The sequence below is a fragment of the Pomacea canaliculata genome, linkage group LG4 (assembly GCF_003073045.1).
Source record: "Pomacea canaliculata isolate SZHN2017 linkage group LG4, ASM307304v1, whole genome shotgun sequence".
Classification (NCBI taxonomy): Eukaryota; Metazoa; Mollusca; class Gastropoda; order Architaenioglossa; family Ampullariidae; genus Pomacea; species Pomacea canaliculata.
Genome location: NC_037593.1, coordinates 3,342,585 through 3,354,110, shown reverse-complemented (window position 1 = coordinate 3,354,110; position 11,526 = coordinate 3,342,585).

Genomic DNA, 11,526 nt, shown 5'->3' with positions numbered 1-11,526 from the left:
AGTATGGAGTTGTGTGGGTGGAGGGGAAGATGATCTATCAGATGAAATGGCCGCCAGAGCGTCCATGCAGTAAAGTGGTGAGTGTGAGTTAATAAAGAGTTAATTCCGAGTTAATACACAGTTAATACCGAGCGTTTCCCCGAGCACTGCCATCAGACAGGGGGAGACTATGTTTACGGGGATAACCACGGCGGTCACGAACCGCAGTCACGAGAAGCTGGATGGTCCGAGGGACGAGCGATAGGATCGTTGGCGGCGACTGAGGTGGTCCAGCCACACAGACTCTGATACTGATGAAGAACTACGCCGGTGATTGCCAGACAAATCACAGAGCATCTACGCCACTGAGAGAGAAAGAAAGAGATGAATAAAATGAGGAGGGAGACAAAAATAGAAGAGAGGGGAAAATATTCATGATTCATGTTAACTGCTCCTTTGCCAGTGACAATAAACGATATTCGTCGCCTGTGATGACACTGAATGTAGCTTGGGAGTCTCGCACACAAACATTACACAATGCATTACAACTGTGTTACAGTCAGAGTTGGTGAGTGGAGGTGTCTGACGATGTTGCTGACGATGACATTTGGTCACAGGAGTGGATGACAAACGTGTGTAACAAGCCAAACAATAGCAGAAACAACATTCTGTACACACGCACACGTACACACACACACGCACACACACACACACGCCAGAGGTGGGATCCCTAGCAGACACCTGGTAGAAAGTTACTAAAGGTCGGAATGACTTCACCATGGAGGAAGGCCGCTGTCCCCTGTGGGACATTAGCATTATTCATGAACAGCAGGACATGGGGACTGACAGTCTGTACTGGCCTGTGGTACTGTTACTGTGTCATCTGTGTCACGTGCTGTGCTGTCACACTGTGTCATCTATATCCTGTGTGGTACTGTTACTGTGTCACGTGTTGTACTGTCACTGTGTCATCTATGTCATGTGTGGTACTGTTACTGTGTCACGTGTTGTAATGTTACATTTCTACATTTCTAGAAATAATATTTGGTGCTGATGTAACCTGTATTTGATTTTTTGTTCTCTTGTTGTCAGTCAGACAGAGGTTTAACAATTCACACGTTGAAAGGTTTCCTGTGGATGTTGTGAATGTCACGCGGTCTGATAGTGTGGACAGAATGTCATCCATTGACATCGGGAAGCGGGCAGACGGTGTGTTTTCAAATGTGAATGGACATTAGACAGAAATCCCGTATTCCGCGTGTTCATCATGTTTACACTAACTTACTTTTAGCTCACCGACATTTGCAAGGACAAGGGAGATAACAAGGCTGCCATCATCGACTGAGGACCAGAGGGTCAGTCATCAAAACGAAAGAACAGCAATCTACGATGACCTGTAGTTATCCTCGCCAAGAGGTTAGCACAAATCAGCAATTCTCAAGTTAGCATTCCTCTTGAGTTGTCTGCCTTTGGTCGGCGTGTCTGTGTAATTATCTAACTTGAATGTCCACTTTCCTCCGTCCAGCTACAAAAGCTTTCACTTGGCGCCAGCAATGGCGTCCAGCAGGTAACTGTTGGAGATTCTCTGTCAATAGTCCATCAAACCCCAATCAACATTGTCGGTTAAGTGCCGTCAGAATTACTCGTCGATCGCTGGGTGGCTTTTGGTGGAGTTGTAAGTACCCGAGTCCTGCACCAGATGATGGTGGCCAACGCCATTGAGCTGCAGGTCCCTGGGTGTGTGGACTGACAGCAGCAATCTCCAGACCCTGACAGACATCTCGAGCTTCCCTCGATGTCCTATGAGACTCAGCATACCTGGGATGGTAAGAACCGTAGGTTGGAATGTATTGTGCATTGAGCTTCAGCTGGACTTCATGTGGACACAATGCACACTTCCATACAAAGACAGGCACATGCATCCATCCACACACACACTGACAAACACACACACAAACACACAAACACACAAACACACAGCCTAGCTGACAGTTTTTGTATCTTGAAGACAAAGAATTTACCGGTGTAAAATTTCCCCAGGACTGTCGTAGACATCGTCTAGCAGAGAACGACCTTTGGCCTCTGACCCATGCCCGTCATCAAAGCATAATGACCCCTCATCCCAAACGCACCTCGACCTATCAGCACTCAGCGGAAGCCCCCGCAAGGTTCACCTCTCATGTGACGTGTCCCAATGAGGAAGTGACATCACAGGGGCAGCGAGGGCGTCCCTGCGAGACCCGGAACAAAACGTCAGGCCCGGCAGAAGGGCAGAGCCGCGCGCCACCATGATGGAGGATTACATCCGGGACACGGGCCGGGCAGACCCTGTAAGGGCTCCATCCCACGACATTGTTATTCATAAACAGGCGTTTGCGTCCGGTGCAGATCAAAAGGAATCCATTAATGAAGAAGCGATGATACGACCCGAGTCACGAGGGCAATAACTGCCAGCAACATGGCGGCGAGCTTTATGTGCCTCCCTAGGCGGCGCTGTGCACGAGGAAGGACGAACCACTCGTTGAAATACCCGGATGAGGCTTTCTCCCGGGGATCTCTGAATCGAATTTTTTTCTTACCGCTCTTATTAATTATTTTGTTGACATTTTACAAAGATGATGGGTTATTCCAGGTTTTGTTTGAAATGTTTTTATACGAAGACTTATTTCGACTGTAGAGAAGTTTGAATGTAGAAATCTGTCGAGCGCACAGAACGCTGGGAAGTGTTTGTCTTTTGAAGGACGTGGGTCTGAGTATGCCGCTTGAAACCTGGCGGAGGGGCAAGGGGAGAGCATTCAAAACATCTGTTTGCTGTGTCTGAAAAACTGGCGATGACACCTCTAACCGTGTTTGCTCTCTATTGCTTGACTGCTTTCATCTCCTCTGACATCCAAGAAGCCGACGGTCTCTCAGGAACAGAGCAGAAGACAAGAAAACTGATGAATCAGAAAACAGGAAGACGAGTGGTTCATCTGAGGAAGCAGCAGAGCGGCCTCATCATCAAGCAGACCATCATGGACAACCTTCGAGTTTTGGGCGCAGGTCCACTGGCGAGTCTGACGACATTGGCGATGAAGATGAAAGCGATTTGGTCAAAGATGGTCACCGGAAGTGACACAGGATCAAGTAACAGTTGGTCTCATTAGGATTCAGTCCACAGTATGTCGATAGATATAATGTGAACGAGACTGATATGAAGCTGATAAAATGTTCAAGAGACCAAATCATACTGGTGCACAAACATTTTGTCGCCTACATATAAATAAGAACAAATAAACAAAAATGATTAAATTTACATATAAATAGACTTTCAGGTTACTTTGCATGTAAACATTGCTGCTTTCGATACGTTTTGGTGTGAAGCAGCATGGTGCACAAAGTGCTGGCGGTCATCGCACACAATGTGCTGATAAGACCACCCGACAGATGATCGTGAGAACCGCTGTCTCCACTTTCAGCAGCTGCTGAGGTTGTTGCTAGGATACCCGAAAGGTTACTTTACTGAGGTGAGAACGTAACTACAACCAGCAAATATTTAGTCTTGTGACACAGTCACGTGACACGGCATAACAACTACGCTGAACAAACACTTAGTCACGTGACACTGCATAACACTCGGCGACAGGTCTCCTGAGTAGAAGTAGGGCTGCTGACCCTTCAGAATTGTGGGACTTCACTGATGATGATGATGATGATGATGATGATGATGATGATGATGATGATGATGAGGAGGAGGAGGAGGAGGAGGAGGAGTTCCCCAAAGCGTATATAAAGTGCATATTTCGAGAGCGGGAAGAAGTATTTACTTCGCTTTAATATAACCCTTACCGAGTAATTAAAAATAGTGTGCCCTACTAACCCTTTAACCTCTTGTTTTTGTCTCGTACATCCCTTTAAACATTTCCAAATATTTCCCTGAGCAAAGCCTAAAATATCTCTCAAATCCTCCCGGAGGTCAGAGGGTCACAGTGTGCAAACAGAAGCCTCGCACTGACTGATGTTGGTCAACATGTCTTCGCCTTGACTGAAGTCTGTCATCACTGACCTGCAAAAGATGGCCGTGGATGAGACTTACAGAGGGCGGGGATGTCTCAGCCGGCTCATGAGCCACTTCATTGATATTTCATTAGTTGTGGACTCGGTGACGACGGCAGGTCCTCGGTGACCACCGCGTTTAGCATACAGAGAGTGTGACAAGTGGTCACCATGGGTGTACGGACGCGCGCACATACACATAAACACACTAGCATAAGCACACGCGCGCGCACATACACATAAACGCATATACACACACTTACACACGTATGCATATGGACACATGCACAATCAAGCAGGCGAACACAAAGAATACATGATACAATATTCAGGATGTTTAGAACTCGTGCAATCTGACAAACGCTCAGTACTCACTGACAGACACACCTTCCTCTTCTGTCTTTTTCTGATGTTTGAATTTTCAGATAACTGCATGTGATTATTCTCTCAACATTTCTCTGTGTGAGTATACCCGGGTCTGTATTACAGTTGCTTGTCTCGGTTCTCGCTAGACCTGCCCACCTCACCCTGACACCTACCCACCCCACCCTAACACCTACCCGTTTCCGGGGACGGTAAACGCTCGAATGCACTCAATTTTGCTCTTTTGCAATTTCTGCGGGAAAATATTTGATTGAAAGCCACCACATCATATCCGAGAGGGTTTCATGCATTTTATCCAGTTTTTCTGTCTTCCTGGTGGCGGCGGCGGTAATCTGGAGGCAATCCCAGCGAGGGCGCCACCGCCGCTGGACAAAGGCTGACATTCAGCCGCACGCCAAACCCGCAAAGGTCAAATCCCGCTTGAGAACTGCGACTGTTCCCTCCATTTCTCTCAAAACTGTTTATTCTCTATCTGTTTCATTGTTGTGTTCTAGTATATAATATCGTTTATTGCATTTCTCGCCAGTTCCAGCCTGCTACTGATATTCAGGAACTTTCTCACATTCTGGAAAGAATAACTGAATTTGCTGGCTTAGTTAAGTTAATGTGTATTGACCGTGCATTATTTTGTTGAATAGCTTATCGTAGTTCTGTAAGTGTTGAGTGTAAAGGTGTAAACAACTTTCCCTCCAGTGAAAGCTGTGACCAAAGTAAGTCTTTAGTCTCTCAACACAGTTGTCCCGCGACTTACTGAGCGAGTATCAACTAAGTGTAAACATTTATTTCATTGGTTTGTTTTTTTTTGGGGGGGTTTGTTGTTTTGTTTGTTTGTTTGTTTGTTTGTTGTTGTTGTTGTTTTTTTTATTTTTTTATTTATTTTTTTTTTTGCTATCGTGCCGTTTGTATATTGTGATCAACTTCTTCCTTGAACGCAATCAAACTCTTCATTAAACAGAAGACTTCACAATGAAAGTGTACAGCCCCAGACCACACGTCCTCACAGGACCATCCACTGCTCCTCCCGGCTACACTCGCCCCCCATCTTCCCACCAACTGCCGTGAATTTCATAGTCGTCTCTGAGATAAATATCAGGATAGAAAAAGGTCTTTCCCATCAAGCCTGCTATTACAGCTTCCGGTGCGACAGCTGACCTTCCGGATAATTAGACGACATTTGAGTAGGTCAGTCAGTCGGGGTCAATGAAGTGCTCTTCTTCGTGTAAAACGAGAAAGACGGCAGTACAACGGATACGTCAGCGACAGACGGATATATCCAATACTGCCAGAAACCGACATGAGACCTACATACACATGATACTGCCAGAAGAGGCACACTACTATCAGGGACTATCTATAACATGTGTGCATGCCTGACATGCTTGTGGCAGGTGACTTGTAGAGACAATTCATGTTTTTTGCCTCAAGTCCCGTTCTTCACGAAGAAAATCCTTCATTTCGACATTTCCTTTTGCTATGTTCCTGAGAGACCGTCGACAGTGTATTTGAGACTGATGCACTGCAGTTGCTGTGTGTGTCGCCAAAGCACTCAGACAAATAAAATCAACTGTTGTCACCAATCAAAAATTTATAATCTTTCCTTTTACACTAAAATTTAAAAAAAGCTTGACTAGATTATCAATCGGGAAACTAGGCGATGTAGAAATAAAACAACAAGTGTTTGAAATGATATTTGCCTTAATTAGAATAAGTTAGAGAGTTCATTGTTTACTGACTCTAGAAACATTAATAAACTCATCGTATCTAGGAAAATGTGAAGCTTATCCTCTTCTTCCTGCAACGCAAATGTAATCCATCCAGAGTAGGTCTTCTTTCTATTGACAACCCGCGCCACGTGTGTTTGTCATTTGATTACAAAGTGTAGCAATGGCAGCCACCTACCTGTTGATGCCTGGGAATCTTGTTTACCTGTTGTCCTTCCTGCAGAGGAAAGGCGAAAGACAGTGTCAGATTACCAGGCTAAACACTTGCTTATGATGAGACCTGACTGTTGGCAGCGGGTACTTCAAGGGTCCAGGATCTGTCCTCCACAACAAATTGCACTTTGACCTCCACGTCACATCATGGAGTCGAAACTTCGGGATACAAGTAGTGTGGGGCCTTGGGTGGCTTTGCTCCCTCTCTCCCACAAGGTCTTTAGCTAGTATTTAGCACTTCTGTACACAATCTACCTCACAGGCAACAATCTCCATGAGTGTTTGGAAAGTGTGAGTACTTGGAAAGTTTATACTTTGTAGATAAGTCTACTCTACTACACAGCTTGAATGTGGTCCAGATAGCCCTCCAGTGTAAGACACGGTCTTCTATTTCTTTACAGTCTTCTGTGTTGCAGTCAGGCCAGGGAGCTGCTCCAACCAGTCGATTTCTGTCGACACATCGGCCACCCGATAGCTGCACCCGCAGTGGACATGGACGCCGTTGCTTCTCTGTCGTTGTTGCACCCGGCGGGGAGCACGGACCATAAACTGCCCAGCGAGGCGAGACGTGCAGGCTTCACACCTCGTTGTCATGGTTGTCACACAGAAACACAATCGCCAAGCCACACACCAGAAATCGGACTCCAAAGGTGTCCAGACGATAGTCATGGGCGTTAAAGTCAGGTGGACATCGTTAGGGACACGACTACATTGTGGACGCCGCCAACGCTCCACAGGACAACTGCCGTCTGTGACATTTGAGTCTTGTCACAGCTAATTGTTTGGTTGACACTTAATGAAGTCAGCGAGAGAGAGAGAACGGTTAGGATGAACTGAGTTCACACAAAACTTGAATTTAACAGTTCTGTGTGTGGATGGCTCCTGGCCTGTAGCAAGTACAGAAATGGTTTCACATAAAACCTGACAATAAATGTTGATGGCTTGAAAGACATAACAATAAAAACAGCCAGGCAGTAACACCTTGTCTTTGTAACACCTGTATTGATCCTCAAACCCCAAGGTGCGTGTCTGCAATGGCGACAAACGTAAACAGATAAACAGACTGTGTACAGAGCTTTATGTGAGTGTTGGTGTGGTAAAGACACAAACAACAAGGGACTGGCAGTCAGGACAAGAGAGTAAACATCAGGCTACTGTGATAACCAAACTGGGAATCCAGCATACACAATGACAACAATCAAGTGGCAATCAACAATACCATGGCGAACAATAATCATGAAAACAACAGGGTAACCAGAAAGAAAGTAAGAAGAAAATGTAAAGTATGCACACAGAAGATGGCAGTCTTCAATGTTCAGTACCAAGAGGTGGTAATCAAGAAATCACTGAAGTGGGGAGAAAACAAGAATAAACAAAGGTTACTAAACAATAAATCTGTGTTTGGCGGTGAGGTTACCGACTGGAATGATGTGAGGCGACTTGAGGACATGGCTTTATGTCTCCGTCTCCTACTTTCCAGCTTTCAGCAGATCAATATGGCTCCTGGTGTTAACATGGAAAAGTAATTTGTCCTTTCAATCGGACTAGTGGCTAATTGTGTACTCGAAGAAAAGGACTGTACTTCTGAATGAGTGGATAATCTATCCTATATACAGGATTTCCATATCAATCTGATCAGAGAGAGGAAAAGTTTCATGAGAATCTGGGAAACACTTCTCAGTAGACATTTATTTTTATTTCAAGAACAGAAACGTTTTGGTCCTAAACATTATTGTAGCATCGTGAATGAAACATTTTTGTTGGAAAGATATAATTAAGTATATAGTTTGAAGAAGGAATATATACATTAATTTTATTTTTAATAAAAGGATGGAAAGTGTCCACATTCTGAGTGCAAACCAGAATGTAAATGTTTTATTAATTGTGGAAAACCAAGATATGAGTTCATCGTAAATTCATCAAAATCATAGTGTTGCTCCATCACAACAAGTGTAAATAGTGGGAAAGAAGTGATGTGGAAGACCTGAACCCTCAACCGACGGATATCACAACTAAAGTACCGGGTACTACACCCAGAATACACCCAGTGAGTTGTGGGTGTCTCTGGGTGACTATCACTCACTCCACCACCCACTGTTAGCTCCAGGTGTCTAAACATCTTCAACTGACAAATACACATCCACCTTACAAGACTCAGACATTTCTTACACCACCGAGGGCGCACATCCACAGTGTGGCGACAATCGAAGTCATCTGGAGTTGGACTAATTAAAGGGAACCTACAAGTACCCCGGGGGACCATAAAATCCACGAGTTTGCACGGAAAGGTTTGGGTGTGAAGACATGGAATGGCAGACAAAATAAGAAGCAGCGGCGGAGAACATCGGGGCAAACATGGACGACACATTCCCAGAGTGACTCTGGGGGATACAATACCAAACTTTGCCATTAGCTCGCGGCTTTGATCAACTATACACTTTTAAACTCACTTTAGGACTCGTCAGATAATCTTACCCATTACCCAACATTTGTTTGCATGTGCATGGCAAGTGCTTCATTTCTACCCCGGGGCCGCCGGGCAAACTGCACGTGACACATGCAAAGACTGGCAGAGCACGTGACTGGCGAGATGCTTCAGCCATTTGGTGGGACAGATGATACAACATTGATGACCCTCGCAAGTCCTGAAACTAGTTATTTAATTTATGAGTGACCTCCCTGCCAGCGTTGTCAGGTGGCGCTACCCTGTCTAGCCTGCGATACCCAGAGGTGGCGCCCACACTGTAGGCGGGTGATTTATTCTTCCCCCTCGCACCAGAAACAAGGAATAATAAAAGCAATAATCAAATATTAATTTTGCATGTCCTAATTTTTCTGATTTTGGAAACAATAAACAGAGTGGTGGGAGGGGGAGTGTCACCTACATGAATAATAGCATTCAATGAGTGGATGTGATGTCTGATGTTCCTCTCTAGCGACACGTACACTCCACAACATCGAAGTGCTGGCACGAGGACGGGATGGGGGATGCTGAAGAAGAGGGGGAGGGGAGAGAAAGAGGTTTTGAAGCCAAGCCAGCGATTAAGGATCTATTGATAATAATTATTATAATAACAATAATTTGTATAAAGCTCCTTTACAGCCACTAAAGTTTGACTCAAAGCGCTTAATATTTATATATGAATATAGACGAAGGCATCAAAGTCTGTAAAGAAATGTGTGTCGGATCCGAGATCCGAACCCACGAATCCAATTCTTACCGTCCTGGTGATATCGCGTTTAATCCACTGCGCCGCCGAAACTTTTTTACTTCACAGGCACGCTTCATGGAGACATTTTCTTTGTCACAATACTTTTTTTTATTGTGTGGCCAGCATTTTTGTTGTGCCAGCAAATCTTGTGAGATTACTGATATGAAACTAATGGATAGGAGAAAAATATGCTTGCTTGCTTCATTCCCTACCCTTCCCCCGCCGCCACAAACAAACTGTCGGTCCCCTAAATAGGAAGAGCACATAAATCAAGGGAGCTAATCCTAGCGAGACATAAGGACGAGAGAAAGTAGAGTTGTCTTTCTTTGAATGCCCTACGCATCCTCCATCCACAGTCATCGACACTCAGCATCTTCAGCCTGCTTTCCTGTGCACAGTACACAGTTACTAGGTAACCGCCAGAACTTCTGTGATCGTTATGTACACATCCGTTCCTCCATCCAGCATTTGTGTCCAGGGGTCAGAGGTCAGCACAGGGACCTCCCATGACTGCAACCTGAGCTTGCTCACGGACGCTCTGCTAAGATTTTGGTCTTTTATTTTTCTCACAGCCTCCATACCGTGCTGCTTACATCTTTTATTCCTAAGAAGCCATCAGAAAGTAATAAAAACTCAACAGTGCTCCCCACAATGACCCAGTCTCCCCCATTCATTCTCTCTTTGTCAGGAGCGTTGTATCCTAGTGAACAATAAATCCTCTCTTGCTGGCATTAATAGTAATATTATTAAAGCAAGATTTGTGTAGCGCATGCTCACACTCGTAAAGAAAGCTCGTAACCCGAACAAGACATGGACAACATAGCAGAAACAGAAGAAAAAAAAAGTATGAAGGAGGGAATGATAAACAAGAATGCGATGAATTAATATGAACAAATATTGAAGCGGTGCCGCTGTGGGACACCAGTTCACAAGTTTCTGGTTTCAACGGCATCCCTTTGGATTGTCATTAAAAGTTTGGGTTTTTTTTTTTTTTGTTATATAAAAGCAAGGCAGGCAGGGCAGACCAGCAAGATCTCGAGTAGCCAAAAAAAGAAAAAAAAAAAAAAGAAACACGATCACACCTCACGGCTCAGTAAATATTCCGGATGCATGTGGCCCGTGATGGAAGGCAAATAGCTGGCACTGCAAAAAGCAGGTGATAGATAAATTCTGGGAGCGTATCACTCCGGAACACTTCAAAAATCATTTTCTCTTTCATCCACCATCCTTCCTCCTCCCACCATTTCTCTTCCCTCCATCACATTCTCGCCACCACTCCAAGTCAGCGCCACCTTCAAGTGTCTCGGTTTGTCCCTGATGCCTATCTCTGCCGCTTTGCCAGCGGGGCAATCAGTCGGGTGCAAACACATCCTTTGTTTCCTAAATCACCTGTTCGCCAACGGAAGTCAGGCGCGAGCGAAAAAGAAGCTAAAAAAACCCTCCGACGGGGGTTGCAGGTGACTCACTTTGATCACCGCCGCTCATCGAAGGGCAGTAGGCAGGTTGAACCACTCGTGTCGGCAGGTGGCGCGCTGCATGACGGACCACAATGGCGGCTGCTGCTGGCGGCTGGCGGGCCGAGGCCGGGTGCATGGCGCACAACTTAAGATGCCAGACAGGAAACGAGCTGTGGTAATTAGTGCTTTGCTTGGTTTTGTCTGCTGCGCCTGTTGCTGATGGTGGTTGTGGTTTACAGCAAGCGCTTCCAGATGTCGTTGTTGCTAACTCGGTGCACACCCATCATCCTCACCACTCGGGTGTTTCGCTTTGAGAGAACGTGTCGGCGGGTGAAGAGGAGGAGTTCGGGTGGCCAGAATTCTAATCTCTCCCAAGAGCCGTGTTCGCGAGAAGACTTCAACCGAATTCGTTTTTGTGGTGTGGCAAGTTGTTGTTGTTGTTGGCAACGGAATAAGAGTAAGGTCGTTAGACAGGAGACCTTGATACTTATGTTGAAAAGCATCAGCTGCAGAGGACAAGGTGTA